The following is a 22,378-nucleotide window of genomic DNA, read 5'->3' on the forward strand; positions in this document are numbered from 1 at the left end:
CGGCAGGCCTCGCACGCGAGGTGATATTATCGCATGCTCCCTCCGTGCGATGGAAATGACCGGCTAATTTCATCTCTGCTTCAGTCGTGTTCGTCGTCGAGAGCTTTTACTCGCGGGTCGAACATACAATGCTCGGGCGATGTCAATTCGGACTTAATACAGAAAATGGCGGCGACGGCAAAAACCCGTCGAAAGTGTCCATTTAATTCTTATCGCAATAAGACTATGTACATTTCTCTTTGCAGGTGCTTTAGAGTGTGCAACACAGGTGCGCTTGATTCGCAGCAGGCGCTTAATAGTTTCTGTGCAGAGCACGCGATTCATCTGCTGACGCCACGAATACTCAGCTGGGTGTTTCAGCTATCTATTAAAGCGACCTTAGAGCGACGTGTCAACTAGCTGCCGAGAGAAGGGGGGTGGGGGGGGGAGGTTGTCAATTCTCTGTTATATATATATGGGACAGTGCTGTGGGAGGCCAACGAGAAAAAGCTTCACAAACAGCTTGAGAGGACTTGTCCATGCTGTACTTACACAACGTCATTGGAATGGTTGACAGGAACAGGACTGCAACAAGATATTGCATTTCACGCGGCATATACTGAACAACACTTCATAAGCATTAACTACGAAGTACAAAGTTGGTGTAAGCATGAGTGACATGAATCGGTTTATAATAATAGCTTTCTCCCCAGTAGTACTTCCCAGTAGTGCATTCCTTTAACATAACATTTCTTTAACATCAAAATGTAGTTTTGTTATTTGCGCTTAGTAATGTCGGTAGCACGAGCTATAGCGTTCGTTTCCCATAGCTAAAATGAAACTTTCTTACTAAGCAGTCTTCCGGGTTCCATGCAATATAATTAGTCTTATCTTTCAGTCTGGCTATAGTTCCTAATGATTTATTATTATTGCACTCTAGCCCAAGTTTGTGCTTCCGGCACAAGGTATGACTGCAGATCTCACTAACTTCAACAATACCGTGTTTTCATAAAAGATGAATGATACGAAAAATATATGGCAGTTTTCATGCTACACGAACCAAGCGCTTTTGCAGCAGCGCGAGCTTGTTGGTATTTTCATTGGTGGTTGTTCCCCAAACGAACCATCAGTAATTTACAATTGGTAAAAAATGTACGTCGTAAGGAATACTGTAGAGATTTAGGATGATGGTAAGAAATATTGCGTACAATACCATCCTTTTTCGAGGGTGCAGCATAATGATATTGTTTACGTGGTTATCCCATGCCACTTGTTCCTCAAGGTACATTTCGAGTGTCCTTAATAATGGTACCAGCTCTGTCTCTGCGTCATTCTGGTTCAGTAGCGCGCTCCCAGAAGTGCTCTTTCGAGGTGGAAACAATGCCTAATTTTACTGTAGTTAATTTTAAGAAGTTTTTATTAACTCAGTAAGTAAAACTAGTTTGTGTCTCATTAACTCCTTTTTCAAAGCATATGTGCCTGAATTTTGCCCATAAAATAAACTGGTGTAAGTTAGATTAAATATACATTTATTATTGTGGTCAGCGTTTATTCTGCTCGAATTTGCTTCTGTGGAAAGGTTGAGGTCGATACCACCTCGTCTACTCCATGTCTGTGATCTCGTTAACGTGTTATGTAAATCATCAAGAGAAATTATCCCGAAATGCTCAGCTCGGGGAACATCGCATTTAACTGGTTTTTCATCTAAGAATTTTTATTCACCGACGATCTTTAAAATCCGAGTTCGATGTTGTATATTAAAGATTGTATGTGCCTCTAATACAATAAAAAGTGCACATATTCTAACAAAGCGTTGTGTCTGCCAAGGTCAAATGCTTCATAGAAGTCTAAAAGTAAGCCGAGCATCATTTTCTGCTTTTGAAACTTGTGTAATAAAAACTATTTCTGAGCAGGAAGAGCCGGCTGAGTCGATATGTTTATACGGACGCTGTATTGAGTGAAATGTGTCAAATAGCGAGGCTATATGGGAGGGTCTATAAATCCTAAGTGCCATAGTGTTGACAGCGGAAACGGAAGTGTCTCGCGGCCCTTCCTCCTCCCGTCCCTCCCAATAAGTACGCCAACAAAAGTGGCGCAAGCTTAAACTTGTTTTGACCAAACCTGGGCCAACATAACGTATACCTATTCCTTTCTCTCTCTCTCCCTCTTTTTTTTAGAGCACAAGCTGTTACCAGCTCACAACAGCCGATTCACAGAATAAGCTGTTATGAGCTCACAACGACAGCCAATTTTGGTGGCGTAGTTGTCCGCCGCTGCCGCCGGTGTCCGTCGCAACTACCGGGCACATTTAGAAAAAGAAAACAGGGTTCGAACCCTGGCTTTCTGCGTGGCAGGCAAATGCTCTACCACAGTGCTACGCCAGCTCTGGAATCATTTTCGCAAAAAATACCCTATAAAAGCGTCATTTATGTCGAAGTCACGTGTTAACAGATATAATATTGCGTGGAAGAATCGCACAAGGCGTTATATCATGTGAATTGCGTAACGAATGCATAGTTTAAAGCTTCCCGCCCATTACAAAAGGCTCAGCCATTATTCTTCATTCTCATCATCACAAACCACAGCATTAACAGAGTGTGTAGCTACGCAGGTGCGCATACTCTCTTAGAAACGCGCAGCTGGTGCTTCGCTACTTTGCTATATTTGATGATTCATTGCGTAGTGGGTACTTCGCAACTCTACTTGCAGAATGCGCCCTAAGAGAGTTTACAACGGGCTTTATTAAGGCATCTCCTCCAGCTTATGTTGCGACTGTGCTGGGCGTTCCGCGCAGGCACGGCGTCTTTTGTTGCGACAGCATTCGTACATAGTAATTTGCAACCAACTGTGCCTTCCGCCCAACTCACTATGAACCGAGCGCCGTTAAGAATCCGGTGGGCAGCAAGGAACTCGGGCAGCAATCTCTAGCCACGCCCTGCATGTCGTACTCCTCCCGCGCTTTTTTTTTTTTGTCTTCTTGCGCCTTTACTATTTAGAGCTGCGAAATCGTTGGCCTTCAAGGAACGCGGAATGATGTGCGCTGTAAATGCTACGCCGTACGTCCTACAAGAATACGTATGACGTAATGTGACTCACGCACCTGCAGTAGAGCCCTACAACGCTCGCATTTGTAACTTTGTAACTTTGCTGCCGCAAGTGTAATCATACGTTGCACACAGGAAGAGGTATAAATCGCTCGTGTTCGCTAACGGGAGCAAATTAAAAGGCAGTGTCGGCTTAGTAAGGGGCTGACACCACCACATAGTATGCGAAGCAGAAACTGCACACTGAAAGAAAGAAGAGGACGAGTTATTGTTCTTGTCATTTTTCATTGTGCGAGAGAAGCTAAGCGCCATGTTTAAACTGTACTCTCCTGGATAAAAACGTACTAACGAATAACAATATAGTAATTGCTCCAATATTCTAATCCAATTTTATAATGCTTCAAGTCAAGCCCGAAAAGTATCCAACGGCAAACGGAGTCCCGTATATACACTACGCCTTATTGCTGTCCCCCATTCTCGAACAGCGAGCCAATGGCGCATGGTTGCAAGCGGAGCGATGCGACGAAGAAAAGCGCGGCACATTTTTGTCAGTCGGCTGCCAGCCGGGCAAGAGTGAGGTTCACGTTGTTACGGAAAGGTGAAGTCGTGGTAGAAGGGGCATAGGAGCTGACTGTTTGCGAGGGCGTTGGTCAGCCGTCTTGACTCTCTTTGTGATTGTACTCTGTAAATGCATCCTGTTTATATTCAAAGAACGCCGTAACAGTGCCACTTTTACGTCCCTGTATTGATTGGACCATAAGGTCAAAGCGACAACTATAAATGATAAGTTCTGCCTTTACTTGGGTGTTCCCAGGTGTCAGATATCTCTGTTGTAGTTAGCACAACACTGTACGTACACTCTAAGAAAAAAACCGGCTGAAGGGGGAGTAAAGTCAGATTTAGTCCTCAGATCGTGTCGTTAGTCCCAACTGCCGCGAAGTGCGTGTCGTGTGCAAATTCGGAGGACTAGACATACCTCGGAAAAGACTAATGGGGGGACGAACGGTTGCATTTACTCCTGCGGGTAGAGGTTCAAGGGAAGACGTTTTTTCTGTGGCCTTTGTTTGCAGCAAGGCTCAGCATCGAACGAACGCGAAGCAGTGATCGTAGACCCACGAATGCCTCTTTCAAAGGTCATGAGCTTAGCTCTCGGCCAGGTGCGCCCTATTGTTCCGAAGCCCTCCTTTCTACTCTGTCGCGGTGCGGGTTGCAGGCGGCGACGACCTGAGGGGTAAGGAATTCGGCGAACGCATGTTCAAAATGTCCACTGCACAGATGACAAGAAGGCATCGGCGCGTCGGCCCGCTTACTGCTGCGATCAAGAAAATAACGCGAGAAAAGTTTAATTTAATTTGTAGTGTGTTAATATTGTGACATAAATTATGAGGACTTGAAACTTAGTTCACCAATAAGCTTCGCAATATTCACTGGCGGTGACAATCGTGTAAATCTGACGGACGTTTCAGCGCTTATGTTGGGTATCCTTCCGCGCCGCACTCCTTCTTCAGTATCGCTCGCCGGAGTGTCGGGTGCGGGTCTTGTTTGTCACTTGTGATCTATCTTGCTCTTATTTCGGGGTCAGCGAGTGCCGCTATTTACGCAGACTATGAACGCAGCTGTGAAGAACATACCTCGTTGCATGTGCTGCAATTGTGGACGCGCATGCACGTTTGTTTCTGTGTACCGGCTGTTTATTGGACCCAACATCGTAACTTTCCTGCGGAAAAATGGACACCTCAGCTTACATGCAAGACTCCATCGCAGCTTCCTTTCTGCAAAGCTTCAGAGATGGACGCCGTCACATCGAGGTGTGATCAACAATTTCTGGATTTACTTGCTCTGCAAACAACGTCCCTCTGCTAATTTTAAAGGTAAGTTTATTATTTTCCTTGCCTTGGTACATTGTATTATAAATAATATGAAGACTAAAAAAGCATTGTGCGTCGCATGTTTTTGAGCATGCGACTGCGCAATTATTGGGGCTTACGTCATTAAGTCGTTCTCTTCTAGCTACTTTATTTTGTAACAAAATTTTCTTTTTTGTATTTCTTCCAGGTAGGACTCACCCTAGTAATTCGGGAACAGGCCCTACACCAACTAAATGATGGCATTCGTTCCTTTTTGTTGTTTTCGTAAAAATAAAGATTGATGTTAATAGAATCGTGTTTCTCTTTCTTCCTTGAATACTTTATAGAACACCGTAGGTTATCTGCAACTTACACAATCAAGAAATCAAAACCGTTGGTAACCTGAATCACTGTGCATGTGTGTGTGTTTGGTGTCATTCATGTGACCTGTGTTCCCGTGTCGTGGTTTGCCACTTCTCGCCAAGTTTTTACCTTGTTCATAGGATTCAAAGTGTTTTAAAGGACTGAAAGATCAGGGCACGCAACTAAATATTCTCGCTAGGGCAAGTCTTGAAGCCGGTATACACAATTTCTCTCAAGTTCGGCAAAGTAAATTCGAATGATCAGCATTATTGCTTACAAGCGCTCACTGAATGCATTAATAGCAGTTAATACATGTAAGTTGGGTACCACTTCTAAAGCACTATTTAAGTGGCATGTTTCCGTGAAATGTCCGTTCCTAAGAGCCCAGTAACTTCGCCACCATTTTTTGCAATTGCGAAGCGCGATTTGCTCTCCCAAGGATCATTTCTGAGGATCAACCAATACTCCTTCAAGGAGTAACATTTGCTCCTTCAGGGACCATTTCCAAAAACCAACTGTTAGTCCTTACAGGAGTAACATTTGCTCCTTCAGGGACCATATCCGAAAATCAACTGTTACTCCTTACAGGAGCAACCGTTAGTCCTTTGCAGTTAATCCTTCAAAGACTAATTGTTTATCCCCTTGCAGTTCATCCCCAAAAGGACTATTGGTTGTGGCAAATCAGTTGATCCCCAAAAGGACTAACCTCCCTACCCCTTTTAGTCCTTTTTTTCTTAAGAGTGTAGATAGTCGAACGTATATTTAGCTTATTGTTTTGGTGTCTTTCAAGAATAAATTTAAAGCTATAGAAACATTGTTCATGTTAATTTTACTGATTCGAAGAAATAAAATATGAATAAAAATTGTGACATCTCTTTACTACCAAATGACGTAATATTGCACCGCATCGACATCGTCTAAGCAAAATAAAACTCATTAGTTGTCCATATTGCGTTCCATCGAAATATTACAAAATTCTATTGCGGACCTTAGCTACTACTTTGCAACCAAACTAAATTGCAAAAAAAAAAGAAAACTCCATGCTATAAAACTTTTCCTTTCTATTAAAAAAAAAATGACCACAGATCACATTATATGTAACATCAAGAAGTGCAAAACCCCTTCTTTCGTGACAAAAATGAAATTTGAAACGCAGAGTTAGGATAACAAAGTATGTTATGCTTGCGCCTTGCGAGTAATGTTAAGAACATGCATGTGAGCATCGGATATAGTTCCATCGCATCCATAATGGATGACGGCACGCTATAAGACGCTCAAGTTTTGGTATCACTGCAGGACGCCCTCGGTCCACCTGCGCAGAAACCCAAGTACCCGGGCGAATAGCAGGAGCAACTATTTTATTGCGATGTCTATTAGGGTAACTCCAAGCGAAAATTCTGAGTCGGCGTCATCATCACCGCGACGGCTCGTACAGGGTGCGAGTGCGGAAAAATCTTATCACACCCCACGTGTTGCGCGCTCAGTGTAATTAAGAGAAACCATGCTAGAGAGAGAGAGAGAGAAAGAGTTCAGTCTTCGCGCGCGTGGAGGCAAGGAGCCAAGTTGAGCCCATGAGCGCGCCCAGGCTGCGCAGGGTGAAAGATGCAGAAGAGCGCGGTAGATTGGGGAGTCAGTACAAGTGCACCTCTACTCTAGTTAGCCCGACCTGGGTCGGTCAAAGCCGTAAAAACGCGACGCGCTCCATGCTGATACGATCGTAATAGGCGATGAACGCACCCTATATCTTGTCAAGTAATATGCAACGACTCCAAAAATCCAGCGAGCCGGAGGTTTTGTGTGACTGCCTCCGCTGGCATCCTCTGATCATCGCGTGCCGGTGTTGCATGCTAAAATACAAAAAAGACGCGTAACCACCACAAAAGGACTCGAGACAGAAAATAACGGAAGTGTTGCAGCGTGCGTTATTTCGAAGAAGCGAGAAGCAACTCAAAGCGTTTGCCCATTTTTGTTTGCACGCTTCATTACTACAGCGCTGTGAAAGCCACCGTTCGCGGTCATCAAGTGAGATGTGTTCGTGTTTGCCTGTGCACCCAGACACCATACACGGTAATCCAAAAATTTGGTAGCTCCGAAGTGAGTTGCTACCCCTTACAGGGCTTCGCCATTCGAACAAAACGGTGACTCTTTGTTGTATGCAGTGTTGTCGAGGGGTAAATCAACGGAGTTGGTGTTCTCCCTGACTCGAATACCGCATTCCCCGCAGGAAGTGCACATTTTGTCATATAGTCGATAACCCGAAGCGGGACTTGGTGGAAAAAATCGCCAATTTCAGGGTAGCAAGGTGATAATAGTTACTGGTCAGTCCACAAAGGCATCGCAGCGAGAAACCTATAGCTATAGTATACAGTGCATTGTTTTTGTAGACATTTGTTCGGCCGTACATATGACTTGTTTTGGCATGTCACAAGGCTGCTGAATTCTGACGCTAATTCAGTGCTGCTGAGCGTGCGTGGTGTTTGTCGCACTCCCTTCGTTTAGCACAATTTTTTAGCACGTATGGCACGTTTAGCACGTCAGGCGCGTGGCCTATTCGAGTGCTTAGGCGCATTTACACTAGAGCGACACGACACCGACGCAGACACGAGGTAGACGCAGACGGTCGTCTGACGAGTCGCCCGCCGACGATGTCGCCGGACCGTCTGGTCACACTAGGCCGACAACGACGCCGACGCCTCCAAAGACAGCATGTCGTAGTAGTGTAACATGATGGCAGACCAAAAACACCAGCAGAACGTATCGGCCGACGTGTCGTCGGGAGGTCTTCGGGAGATCGGCGGCCGAGCGAAAATTTTCCCATGTCGTTGCTTCGAACGTGGAAGGGGTAGATCTTGGGGGAGATCCCCCTCGACATACTCGGGCATTTGACAATGGGCATCTCGCGCACCCCTCGGACGTCTTTTCTTTGCTTCCCTTTGTCTGTCCGCACCCCCGTCACCGACGCCGGAAGGGGTGGCGGGGCCCGCGCCGCTACCCCGAGAGGGACAATGGTAGAGGAGGGAGGACGGCCGAAATGAGCTGCAGGTGTTCTCCCGTTTTCAACTTTTGCGAGCAAGTTTAGTCGGTGTCGCTGTGCGCGCCTTCTGTGTGACAAGAGAATCGGCCGACGAGAGGCTGAGAGCACGATAAGAAGCGGACGGCGTCTTTCATAGACGATCGGCCGATTGTTGACGTCGTTTCAGTGTAAATAAGACGACGGCACGACAAAAGACACTCCAGGCGACAGTCGGCAGACCGAAATCGGTGTCGTGTCGTTCTAGTGTAAACGCGCCTTTACAAGCTACTGCTGGCTGCGCATGCGCCAAGATGTGGCGCGCGCGTACATACGGGCCAAAGTATCGTTATGAGCGTTCCTCTGTTCTGTATTCTTGGGTTGAGACGGCCAGTGCCCGCCTCGAGGATGAAGCACCTTGTACCATGTGCCCGGTGTCATTCTACAACAGATGTGTCTCGACATCCTTGAAGTTTCGACTTTGCTACAGCTGAGAGAACGCAGCCAAGCAAAACACATTCGAAGGGCAAAAGCCGAGTAGCACTAAATTCGGCGATGTCTTGGCCTTTAGAAGTACAGCATCAAATTAAGTAAACACAGTATGATATTGAATCACACTGCGTAGCTATAAAATAGGTCCGTTAAGGCAATTTTCACGAAAAAGGGCTGTTACAAACACAACATTAGCCTTCATTTCCGTGAAACCTGGGTATCTGCGAATTAAGAAGCTGGGGCCGATTTCACAAAACTTCGCTTTCTTAAGTGAGTTTTCCCATTGGTGAGACGACTACGCTAATAATATGACCCGCATTGTGATTGGCTGAAATATTCTCTAACGAAAGTTTTTACTGTAAGACGTTTTTGTGAATATGGGCCCTGTTTTTTAACTATAGGCCGCACTGTGCGGACTAGCACTCACAAATCGTCACTGGAGCTTAGCAGCTATGAGGCGCTCACCTTATAAGTTTAGGTATCGCCGGCTCAGCCACTGCGGCGGCCACATTTTGACGGAAGTAAACTGCCTAAGCGCTCCTTTAATTAGGTTCAGCTGCTCCTTAAATAATGCCATGAATTTACTACAACACTGAATTGGGCCTCTTGGTACATCATAGTGAAGGATGATGAATAGCGCAAGAGTGTGATAAGAAACTAGGGCAAAAATAGCGTTGATTCTTTCCTGGTTTCTTATCACGCTATGGCGCTCGTCATCATCCTTCACCATGAAATTACATGAAATACTGCTGTCTCAAAACCCATAGTAGTCTTGGTATGCCACAAATTGACAGGTCGACAAATGAATCAATCAGATCAGTCCCGGCTGACAACAAAGACAATATGGGTCTAATTTCGTTGTTGCTTTTTTTTTCTATAGGACTACTGGGAAAATAATGTAATATTCGACACCACATTTCTCCTCTGTAGATGTTCACGTCTGATATACCTGAGCTCACGTAGAGCCCTTTCTTATTTACCACACTGGATTAATAAATTGTTCAAGGTGAATTTCCGCGTTATGGCGCGTTTTTCCTCAGACATGACCATGAGCGCGGCGAGGAAATTCGCCATGTTTTCGTAGCTTTCGCGAAATAGTTCCGAGTTTAGCGGATCAAGCGCAAGTAATACTCGCATGCTATGTAACTAGCGCAACTGGTTCCACATCTACGAAGTTTTTACGTGCATATTTGCTTTCTAACTTTGTTTTAACAAAGAACTCAATCCAACAGCTCACCCTGTTCACTTCCCGTTGCGTGTTTGTCTCGTTCAATTGCGCTTCATGCTGCGTAGTCAACAGTGTGCCCTGAAGGCCTTGAAGGCCGAGCGACCTTCGTGGCCCAACACAAAATGGGTATTTTTTTTCCTCCTGCTCCAATAAGTTCCTGCTTTCTGACAACTTCGCGAAGCATTGAAGTGCTGTGGGCATCACGCCAGTTCTTAAGACACGGTTAAACGCTAATAAGCACCCCTACGCTTTCTGCCGAAAAATAAGCGTCACAAAAAGCAAGACAAGCCAAGGTTTGTTTTATGGACGATGAACCAGACACATGTACTCTCTTCTGACTTCGCTGTGGCCCGCGGAATATTATATATTGGCTATAAACAACGCGAAAGTCTTTACCTATTTAACAATTTCGTTGGTATTTTGATAGAATTCATTTCTCTGTGATATGTCACAGTTACTGCATAACTCGCATGCGTGTTTTTGTGCAGGCAAATAATTATATTGTAGAGAAGCCTTGGGACATGGTAATGGGTTACCCTCTCCAGCGCCTTCTAGTGGGTCATCCTCTTTGGTTGCTTGAAGAAAGAACGCCGCTCGCGCAGGGAGTTCGTGCCTTGCCGTGACTGTCGCCATTACTCATTATCGTTGAGTGCTGTCTATTAAACACCTTAACAATTTGGTGGAGAGTGCTCTGCTCCCATTCAATGCCCCTGGAGCTCCGATCCCGTACCTTGCCATCTACCATGCCTCAAGACGCCGCCCAGCAAACGCCTCCTCTCGCAACGAGCACATGTCCTGGTGTCCCCCGTATACGCGACCCACCTATCTTCACTGGCGCCGATAGCACCGACGTGGAGGACTGGCTCGCAATTTACGAGAGCGTCAGCATCCCCAACAAATGGGACGAAGAAGGCAAGTTAAGCAACTTGGTGTTCTACCTCGCGGGCGTAGCAAGCTTGTGGTACAACAACCACGCGTCCGATTTTGCGACTTGGGCCGATTTTAAGACCGCCGTCATCAGCGTTTTTGGCCGCCCAGCAGTTCGTAAGCTGCAAGCCGAACAGCGCTTACGTGAGCGATCTCAGCAGGCCGGTGAATCGTTCACAAGTTATATCGAAGACGTCCTCGACTTGTGTAAGAAGGCCAACGGAACCATGTCTGAGTCTGACAAGATCCGGAACATAATGAAAGGCATTGACGACGATGCCTTCACTATGCTGCTCGCCAAAAACCCTGGCACAGTGGCCGAGGTCATAACGCTGTGCCTGAGCTACGAGGAGCTCCGCCGGCAGCGTTCGATGACCCGTCGCTCCCCATCACGCGACGCAGAGCTTGCTGGCTTGGCGGCAATATCTGACCAGGCCGCGTTGCTCGCAGAAGTCAAGTCATTCGTGCGCGAGGAAATTGCACGCCAGATCTCCCTCCTCGCCTTTGCCCACCCGCCGCACGTTCAACAGTCGTCGACCACCCTTCTTCCTCCTCTCCGCCGAGCGATTGAGCAGGAAATTGCGGAGGTCATGCCTGAGTACCACCCGCAACCTCCGGCTCCTGCGCCTCAGAGTTACGCTCAAGTTGTCGCCAGGACGCCCCAAGTAATTCCTGCGGCTGCCCCAATGAGTTACGCCGAAGCCGCCGCTAGACCTCCGTTCTTTGAGGCGGGTGTGCCGGCTACATATGCTGACGCCATCCCTCGGCCCCGACTGCAGCCCACTATGCAGTCATTTCAGCAGCCGACTTGTCAATCACGTACTGCGACATGGGCGGGACCTACCCCGGCGAACCGATGGCGCACCCCCGACAATCGGCCCATCTGCTTTGCTTGCGGTTACGCCGGTCACGTGGCACGTTATTGTCAACGCGTGCAGCCGCCTCGAGTCGCGTCACCTGTCACCAGCCAGTCAAGCCGTGCATTCTACGACTCACCTCCACCTATGTCGCCGACGTCACGCCCACCTCCAGCTACTCGCCGCTCTCCGTCTCCCCGACGTCGGTCACTGTCACCCATGCGTCCTCGTTCGGTCGCACGAGAGCAGGAAAACTAGTCGTCGCAGTCCAGGAGGCAAGGGCTGCGACGCTATCGAACTGTGAAAGCCCTCAGCGAAGTCCATCGAATGTAATCGACGTGCTTGTGGACGGTGTTCGCGCATCGGCCCTTATCGATACTGGAGCCGCTGTATCCGTTATGGACGCAAAACTTTGCCGCTTACTTCGAAAAGTGATGACGCCACTTTCTGGGATGTCCCTTCGTACCGCGAGCTCCCAGAGTATCCATCCCACAGCAGTATGCACTGCTCGCGTCGTCATTCAGGACGTTCTGTACGACGTCGAGTTCATCATAATTGCGTCATGCTCTCACGACGTCATCTTGGGATGGGATTTCCTCTCCCGCCACGACGCCGTAATTCGTTGCGCACCAGCCGAAATCGAACTCTCGCCGTTCTCACATTTGACGCCGACAGACAGTCCATCGGCAATGAGCAAGATCCTCGTCCAAGACGATACGAAAGTGCCTCCAAACTCGTCAACGGCTGTGTCGGTCTACTGCGCCGGTCTCTCCGACACCACTGCACTCCTTTCGCCATCTGCCCGCGTCTGCACTAGGAAAGGGTTGCTGGTACCTTTTGCGACCGTGCGAGTCACTCAGGGCAGCACCACTATTTTTGTTACCAACCCATCCCCGTGCATTGTTACGTTGGTTCGAGGGGAATGTCTCGGCAAAGTGGAACCCGTTGAAGACGCACAAGTTCTGGACGCACCCGATGACTCGCACTGTACCAGTTCCCGCACCATCAGTGCTGTTTCCACGTCTGATTCGTCACCTACTGATGTATTTGGTCCCTCCATTGCTGACAACCTTACGTCGGTCCAGCGTTCGCAGCTTCTGTGCTTGTTGGATGAATTTCGTCATTCTTTCGATGTCGGGCAAACTTCCCTCGGCCGCACGTCCGCTGTTACGCATCGCATCGACACTGGCGCCCAACCACCACTGCGGCAACGTCCATATCGCGTGTCTCCCACAGAACGCCGGGTAATTAACGAGCAAGTGGACGATATGCTTCGACGCGATGTAATTCGGCCCTCCGACAGCCCATGGGCGTCTCCTGTTGTTCTCGTCACGAAGAAGGACGGTTCTGTGCGGTTCTGTGTGGACTACCGACGGCTCAACAAGGTCACCCGCAAGGATGTTTATCCACTGCCGCGAATCGACGACGCGATTGACAGCCTCCAAGGAGCAGAATTCTTTTCATCACTCGATTTGCGCTCGGGGTACTGGCAAGTACCCATGGCTGATGACGCTCGACCAAAGACAGCCTTTGTCACGCCCGATGGCTTGTACGAGTTCAACGTCATGCCGTTCGGTCTGTGTAATGCGCCTGCGACCTTCGAGCGCATGATGGACACCGTTCTGCGTAACTTGAAATGGCACACGTGCCTGTGTTACCTGGACGACGTCGTCGTCTTCGCTCCGGACTTCTCCACGCATCTCCAACGTCTGCGGCATGTTTTGACACGTTTGAGCAACGCCGGCCTCCAACTGAATCTGAAGAAGTGCCGATTTGCGGCACGGCAGCTGACAATCCTCGGCTACGTCGTGTCCAAAGACGGAATCCTTCCCGATCCGGCCAAGCTTCGGGCCGTGGCCGAATTTCCCAAACCTACGTCCATCAAAGAACTGCGCAGTTTCGTCGGACTGTGTTCATACTTTCGACGCTTCATACGAAACTTTGCCACCATCATATCGCCGCTGACGAAGCTCCTTGGAAGTAATGGACCCCTAAATTCGTGGTCGTCCGAGTGTGACGACGCGTTCGCAAAGCTCCGTCGTTTGTTGACGTCCCCTCCCACACTACGTCACTACGACCCTACGGCCCCTACGGAGGTACACACGGACGCCAGCGGTGTAGGCCTCGGCGCCGTCCTTGCGCAACGCAAACCAGGGTTCCCCGAATATGTCGTGGCATACGCAAGCCGTACGCTTACCAGAGCCGAGACCAATTACTCAGTCACGGAAAAAGAGTGCCTGGCGATCATATGGGCCCTTACAAAGTTTCGACCTTATTTGTATGGTCGCCCATTTGATGTCGTCACCGACCATCATGCACTATGCTGGCTGTCGTCATTGAAGGATCCCTCAGGCCGTCTCGCCCGCTGGGCACTTCGCCTGCAGGACTACGACATCCGCGTGCTGTACCGCAACGGACGCCAGCATGCTGACGCCGACACCCTCTCGCGCTCTCCCTTGCCTGACGACAATGCCCCCTGCTCAGTATCTCGCATAGCTGTTGCTTCAATCAGCGTTCACACCATCGCTACCGAACAGCGCAAGGATAAATGGATCACCTCGCTGATCGACTTGCTCACTGATCCGACGGCAACACCATCCACTCGCGCGTTACGTCGTCAAGCCCACCATTTCGCCGTTCGTGACGACCTCCTGTACCGACGCAATTACAACGCCGACGGCCGCCAGTGGCTACTAGTGATACCCAGCAGTCTGCGTTCTGATATATGCGAGGCCTTCCACTCCGACCCGCAATGCGCGCACTCTGGGGTATCCAAAACTTACCACCGCATTCGACAACGATACTTCTGGCGGGGGATGTACCGCTACGTGCAGAAGTTCGTTCGCTCCTGCCTCGATTGCCAACGCCGAAAACCTGCAACGCACGTGTCGCCAGCAGGTCTACAACCATTACCTTGCCCTAACCGTCCGTTCGGGCGCGTGGGCATCGATTTGTATGGACCACTTCCTCTGAGTTCGGCTGGTAACCGCTGGGCCATCGTCGCTGTTGACCATCTAACGCGATACGCCGAAACCGCCGCCCTCCCAGCGGCTACAGCGCGCGATGTTGCCTCCTTCCTACTACACCGATTCATACTGCGTCACGGTCCACCCCAAGAGCTTCTCAGCGACCGAGGCCGTGTCTTCTTATCGGAAGTCGTGGAAGTCATTCTGAAAGAGTGCCATGCTGTTCACCGCAAAACTACTGCTTACCACCCGCAGACGAATGGCCTAACCGAACGCTTTAACCGCACGCTCGGCGACATGCTGTCAATGTACGTCGCCGCCGACCACACCAATTGGGATGCCATTCTGCCCTTCGTCACCTACGCCTATAACACCGCCCCTCAGAGCACTACTGGTTTTTCACCATTCTTCTTACTGTACGGAAGGCACCCGTCGCACACCATCGACACGATACTTCCATACAAGCCGGATTCATCTGAGTGTGCGCCTATTTCTGACACAGCCAGGCTCGCTGAAGAGTGTCGCGAGCTTGCCAAGACATTTACGACGCAGGAACAAGAGCTGCAGAAGAGCATTCGCGATGGCACCACCACTTCTGAACCCACGTTCCTTCCTGGAGCGCTCGTATGGCTCTCGGTCCCTACCACTGCAAGTGGCCTTTCTTCAAAACTGCTGCCGAAATACGAAGGCCCATACCGGGTCGTCGAGCGCACATCCCCGGTCAACTACTTGATCGAACCCATCGAACCAGCTTCGGACATGCGCCGTCGAGGGCGCGACATTGTCAACGTGGAGCGCCTCAAGGCCTACTATGACCCACTCATAGTGACGAGCTGTTAGGTCGCCGGACGGCTCCCTTTTCGTACCCGGGGTAATTGTAGAGAAGCCTTGGGACATGGTAATGGGTTACCCTCTCCAGCGCCTTCTAGTGGGTCATCCTCTTTGGTTGCTTGAAGAAAGAACGCCGCTCGCGCAGGGAGTTCGTGCCTTGCCGTGACTGTCGCCATTACTCATTGTCGTTGAGTGCTGTCTATTAAACACCTTAACAATATATATATATATATATATATATATATATATATATATATATATATATATATATATATATATATATATATATATATAAAAGCAACAGAGACAAATAATTCAGACAAAATGTTTCCGAAGCGCGGAATCGAACGGGCGACCTCTCGCTTCGCAGCGCGCGTCTAGGCCACAAGGCGTACGCCTGTCAGCATGCTAACGGCAAGCTATTTATATACACCACTTACTTCAGCGTGCGTTCTTGGTCACCAGCGAGATGGCGCGAAGGGCGCGCTTTAAACGTCGCCGCCCCGCTCGTTGCGATGCGTGCGCGTCTCCTGCCTCGCCAGGTGCATTTTGCCCCAAAGGGCGTGATCGCCTGCCCGCGCGCTTATCTCGTGAGGGGGGGTGGTTTGTGTGTCTTGTGCTTTCACCGCAATGTCCGCGCTGAAGTTACAGAGCGTACGAAGGTCACTTCGCTCGCTGCAGCGGCCGCGTTTGCGAAAGGAGCGCGCTGTTCAAACAGAAATAAGTAACAACTACGACAGTTGTTTGTTCGCGCCCGTCCTTCGTATACCTGTGCGTTCGTTTCATACGTCCTACTTTGCGTTTGAGCAGCGCGCATTCAGTGTCGAGCTGTGACAGTTCTTAGTTCACGCTGGTCTTGTGTGTGTTCTTTTCATGCGTCCTTTGTACTTGAGCAGCACGCTGGAAGTTTGGAGCTGCTCGCCGTTCTTCGCGTTACATTCCAATTTTTTGCTATCGCATTCATTGCTTCGCCGTTGCGACGAAGCTAGGACTTTTTCTATCTAGGACACCCGGCAAACCTGGGCTATAACAGCTCTGCTGTAAAAATTCGCATAGCGTGTATGGGCCAAGAAATTTGGAAAATCCCACTACGTTTCAGCTTCTCTTGTTAACAATCTGTAGAGAATTCTTGGGCGGTCATTGAGCGCGTGCTGGTTCATGATGATGATTATTTTCTATCTTCTAGGCCCGTGAAACCTCGACCACGACAGCTTTGCTATAAAAGCAGGTATCATTTTGCATGCACAAAAATTAGACGCCATCGCCGCAATGTTCTTGACTGTTACGTCTTGCGGCATGCCCACTGTAGGAAAATAGCGAAAAACATTACGTTCGGATGCCGCGGAATTGCAACCAACTTTAAGGCATTTTATGAATATTTCATACTAGCATGTGATGACACCTTGGCCAGTCATTATTATAGTACATCAAGGTTTTTATAGGGCCGAAGTGACTAAAATTAAGAAACAAAGAAGTATTTGCAAAGCTTGCACTTAAGGAGCAAGCAAGAAGCTTATTGTGACCAGCCCCTCTTCAGTACTGGGCGATTTCTTACTGTATAAAATGAGGGCGGGGCGAATGTTGTTGAAGGCTGTGTTAACAAGGTGAACTGTGACTCTCCCTGCTCACACCAACCGTCGAGTGGTGCTGTAAATATGTGGTGAAATATGTAAGCATTCTTCCGCCACAATTGAAGGTCGCTCACTCGTCTTGAATGTAGAACTGCATGGCTTCGCCATCGCGTTTCTAGTCATAGAATCTGCTTGCACGTCACACAACCGTTGGAAAGTCCGGACACTGTTCTGCATTGTCTTTTACCTTGCAAAATTCGCCAGAAGGCCGACGCCCGTGAAAGATAAATTTCCCGTGCGATGCGCGCTTGAGATGCAGGGCGTCGGCCACAGTGCGCCTGAGTGACTCGCAATGACCGTCAGCGCCTACTTTCCTAGGGCACTTGCAAAGCTGCGCTAACAGAGGACAGCGTAATTTTCAGAGAACCACTGAAGGCGATAACGCGCGACTGACGAAGAACATTGGGAGCGTCAGATCTGCGCAGGAATGCTGGTGATGTGACGCTTGTTCGAGATGTCGAATGCGCTAAAATGTGCTCGCTCATGCACGGTTTTAGGGACGGCTAACGTAATTAAAACATGAATTCTGGGGTTTTATGAGCCAAAACCATCATGTGATGATGAGGCAGATCGTACTAGGCGTCTCCGGACTAGTCTTTTGACTACGCGGAATCTTTAACCAGCACTGTAATATAAGCAAACAGGTGTGTGTGTGTGTGTGTGTGTGTGTGTGTGTGTGTGTGTGTGTGTGTGTGTGTGTGTGTGTGTGCGTGTGTGTGTGTGCGTGTGTGCGTGCGTGCGCGTGTGCGTGTGCGTGTGTGTGTGTGTTTACTGGCCAGTGGTCAAACCCACATCCTCGGCTTAGCAGCACGACACCTTAGTCGCTATGCTACTACGGCAGGTGAGGCCAACTCTTATTTTCCTGTGCAAGCAAACGTACAGCGCAGAAATGCTTTTCTGAAACAACCACTTGACCGATTCGACTGAGATTTATTGTACCAAAGATATTTTTTATCTTAGAATCGAGTTTTTCTCACTTATCAGGAATCCGTAAATATAAAAAAAATTAACGCATGAAGTTTACATGCTCCGTATCTCCACATCAGTGACACATATGGAAGTTTTGCGTTTGCGGTTGTTATTGGTTTTGCTTAGTTATTTTTTTTGCCATGTTTCGTAAGCATAATGGTGCCCTAAGTAAAAAAAATTTGTTCTGCAATAAACACTTCCTGAGTTCTTCATCACTCCAAAATTTTTTTATCAATACTACCTGGCGAGGTTGCCGTGAAAAAAATTTTCCTTTTCTCATGCATTTATCTATAGGCGCTGCTGAGCTGAAGCTTGCATTCACGTATTTTGTCAATATTTGTAGGCTTAATTTATCACCTATGAATAAAATAGCCGCAAATCTGCATCCCAAAAACTGCATGAGTGGTTTTCTACGCGCCAGCAAGCACTGACGGACAGCTAGTGCTTACTTTTCATTCTTCTTTCTTTTCTCTTTCGAAATATACACGAACAGTCCTCTGTTCTATACATCTTTTCACGGGAGACTCCTTGGGCACCGCCTTAGCTGTGCTAAATAGGCGTGACCCCCTAAAAATGCACTGCCGTGGAAGCGACACCAGCATTTGTACTCCCGCGTGGCACAGTCCAGAGAAGAGGTGTTTCTTCTCTCGTGCGAAAAGGTCTATAGACAAAATGTTCGGAGCTCTAAGAAACTAAACGAAGGACCTTTTCTGGAAGCTGTCTATGTAATGCGCAAGTACTTTCTACTAATCGCCTCCTGTTTCGTGGTAGTATATTAGTGTGTAGAGCCGAGCAGCGGTGTCTTTGTTCCCTATGACGTTCAGTACCACGCGCTTACTTTTCCCGCGCTTGTTCTGCGTTGGGACCTTCCCTGGAACATCGTTGCCGGGAGGCATACGCACCGCGTCTTTCCTGTTTTTTTTTTTCTTGCGTTCGTCAGCGTCTTGCTGTAGTTCCCCTCTCGGCCGGCGTGAATGAGGGCATAAAAAAAAATGAATACTATTTTTTCTGGCATATGTACGTATACGACAATGCTAAATGTCACCGAGGTGAGGCAAAAGCAAACAGGCAAAACTGTTTGCTGGCAAGCCTACATCCTAGTTCGTAAACAATGGGACAGCAGTGAAATAAGCGAGAAAAACATTCAAAAACAGCTCAATTCAAGTATACATCAGTAAAATAACTCGTGAAAGACATTTACGAAATGCGCGCTAGCTTTCGCAGTGCATGTAATAAAAAATTATAGAATTTTATGCTGATATCTTGTGTTATTAATATGATCAATAAATATGAGAAAATTAAGAGATAATGCCAAAAATTCAAGTAAACCTAACGATGTGCGTAGCTTATCTTCTGGAATGTTCTGAAATGCAAAGCAGAAGTAGACATCGTAAATGGTAAAGTCGCGACGGAAAAAGATTAGCACAGGTGACTGGTGGCCGGAGCAGCAAAATTGCCAGACGCGGTGCTCTTGTTCTTGAGCACGCTGATAGCGAGAGAGCCAAGCACATTCCATTTTCCAAAGCAGGGATGCATTCCTTATTGCATTCCTTAGAGCATTCCTTATTGGTGGACATGGCTACGCAGAAGATTTTTTTTTACGCTATCATTTCAAATGCAAGCTGTTTGTTGGAGTGCTTCCCACCAGCCACCCCTGCTTTGGAAAATGGAATGTGCTTGGTACTCTCGCTATCTGCGTGCTCGGGAACAACTGCACCCCGTGTCCCAATTTTGCCGCTCCGGCCACCAGTCACTTGTGTTAATCTTTTTCCGTTGCGACTGTACGTCGGAAATGGCACGGCGTCTTTTCTCTTCGTCGCGTTCGTCATTGTCGCGGTGTAGTTCCGCCCGTACATGACATTCATATGGTTCAAATAGGTTCACCTTCTGCAAGCGAGATTGTTTAGCCCAGTGGGACGAGACACTCGGATTCTGAGCGCGGGGTTGTATACGTTCGAAACCCGCCGTGGCGAAGGTCTTATTCCTTTCGAACGTATTTCGACTTATACATTGAATTCTTTTTTAGCTGTTCGTCTTACGTGACAGAAGGACGGACACGCGGATCTTTCATACGGTCGGCATGAAAATGCTTACGCACTTAAACAAAAAACAAAGGAGGCATATATTAAAACGTTGTAGTTGGTTAGCCAACTTCCTGCCTCGTAACTAGCTCACAATCGCAAGACGCTCACAAGCCGACGAGAGTTCGCGTGTTTTGAAAGTGCGCTACGACTAATCTCATGATGTATAGGCACTCGAAACGGACTTTCTGTGGCAGGCATGCATAATGAAGCCGCAGGGTACACCTGCTGGCCGCATTTAATTCGCAGCCGCCACCGATGCGTCGCCTCTCACGCTTGAAGACGGCGGCCCGAACAATGCTCGACAAAGAGAATATCTGCGTAAGCAGAGAAAGTGGTATTAGGTAAATGCGTAAGTAAGCAAGCGGAAACCGTTCGCCCTTGCGTGCTAACAGCGGAAGAAACAAACGCATGCCAAGTGGGCAAAACTTTTGCGCTTCAAGATGGCTTTCTCGAGGAAAGGCTGTCAAGAAAAAGAGAAGCTAATCGCATAACATGGTCACGACGAATATGCACACAATGAAGCAACGCAGCTTACATTATGTACGCAAAAGCTTCCGCGTCCAGGTGTTCCTGTAATCTTAGAAAAACACAGTGAATAAAAGGACCTCGCTAGCAGGCAACAAGCCGTTGTTTCTTCCGAAACAACATGTTGAAGTATCCTGACAAACAATATGTGTGCTTAAGCGAAGCTCGTATTGACTGACCTGCGAAGCCGGTGATGGAGGTGTTCCAAAAAACCCTCCTCACTCAAAGCTGGCGCGTCCAAAGAAATAACAAATAAAACTGGACAATTTTTCTTTCCTGAGCTGGGCTGTGTACCCGGGACCCCCCGAACCGAAAGCGAGTGCCTTGACCACTAGGCCACGCACCCACGCTTCGCCACTGTGAACTTAACTGAAGCATACGGATGCGTTCTACTGATGATGCAGAAGAACAATTGGGTAGCAGTGCACTTGCAGCGGGTGCTTCATTGAAATATTTCGTTTTGGTGGACTAAAAGCCATCTGCGGGACAGCGCGTAAGGCTAATATCAGGAATTGCACATTCCAGCAAAATTCAGACTTGAGAAAATTGAATTCCTAACCGGTGCCTCCATGTTAGCGTGACGCTCCATTCGTTGGGCTGTTCTAGAGGCTGGCAAACGCTGGAGGGAGAGACACAACATTTAATAATAATAATTTAAAAAGTGATTCACTGCAGGTGGGGCCCTTCGCCTAAGGCTCCACTGGCTATAGCGGCTCGCCAGGCCTGATCTAGGGTCGCTAGTTAGCTTCCCAGAGCCCGTTCAGTGAGTCGCGCCTCGCACGTTCACGTGTGTATTCGGTGTGTATGTCCGGTGTCAAAGAGCGACACGCTGCAATCAACGAACGCTGGAAAGAACATGAAAGACGCCATACCGACTCAACCCGAAACGGTCACTACCTATAATAAAACTGAACGCTTACGTTAGGAGGGAACATTGCTCAATGCGCAAGAAAGAAAGAAACCAGTAGATCGGGCACTTTCCGGCCTTTCCCCGATAGAGGAGGGGCTCCTGAAGTTTCGTTTTATTTCACCTAAATCGGTATATATATATATATGTATATATATATATATATATATATATATATATATATATATATATATATATATATATATATATATATATATATATATATATATATATATATATATATATATATATATATATATATATGTGTGTGTGTGTGTATATATAACTCAAGTTTCGGGAGGTGGGCCTCAGTAAAGGTCTGAACAGAACTCCGTGTCAAAATAAAGAAATGCATTGCGATAGACTATCTCTTCTGGTTTCGGTGATTACATACAAATCAACGCAAGGAATGTTAGCGTCGGTATCCCCGAACAGCGCGAGTGCTGCATTTGGAAACTCACCGCATATGTCATGAATGGTGTGGTTAAAAAGGTGAATAAGTTCACCCTCACACGTGAGCCAACCGTAAAACACGTATCTGACCTGCTTCACGTGGTTTTATCGGAGACAGACTCAGAAAAGTGTAAAGGACAAGGCGATTGTGCATGACGGAGACGTTGCAGACTTTCGTTATGGAAATTGTCATTTCTTCACCTATTGAGTCCACAATATCTATCTATCTATCTATCTATCTATCTATCTATCTATCTATCTATCT

This window comes from Rhipicephalus sanguineus, chromosome 1 (genome assembly GCF_013339695.2).
Source record: "Rhipicephalus sanguineus isolate Rsan-2018 chromosome 1, BIME_Rsan_1.4, whole genome shotgun sequence".
In the NCBI taxonomy this organism is placed as follows: Eukaryota; Metazoa; Arthropoda; class Arachnida; order Ixodida; family Ixodidae; genus Rhipicephalus; species Rhipicephalus sanguineus.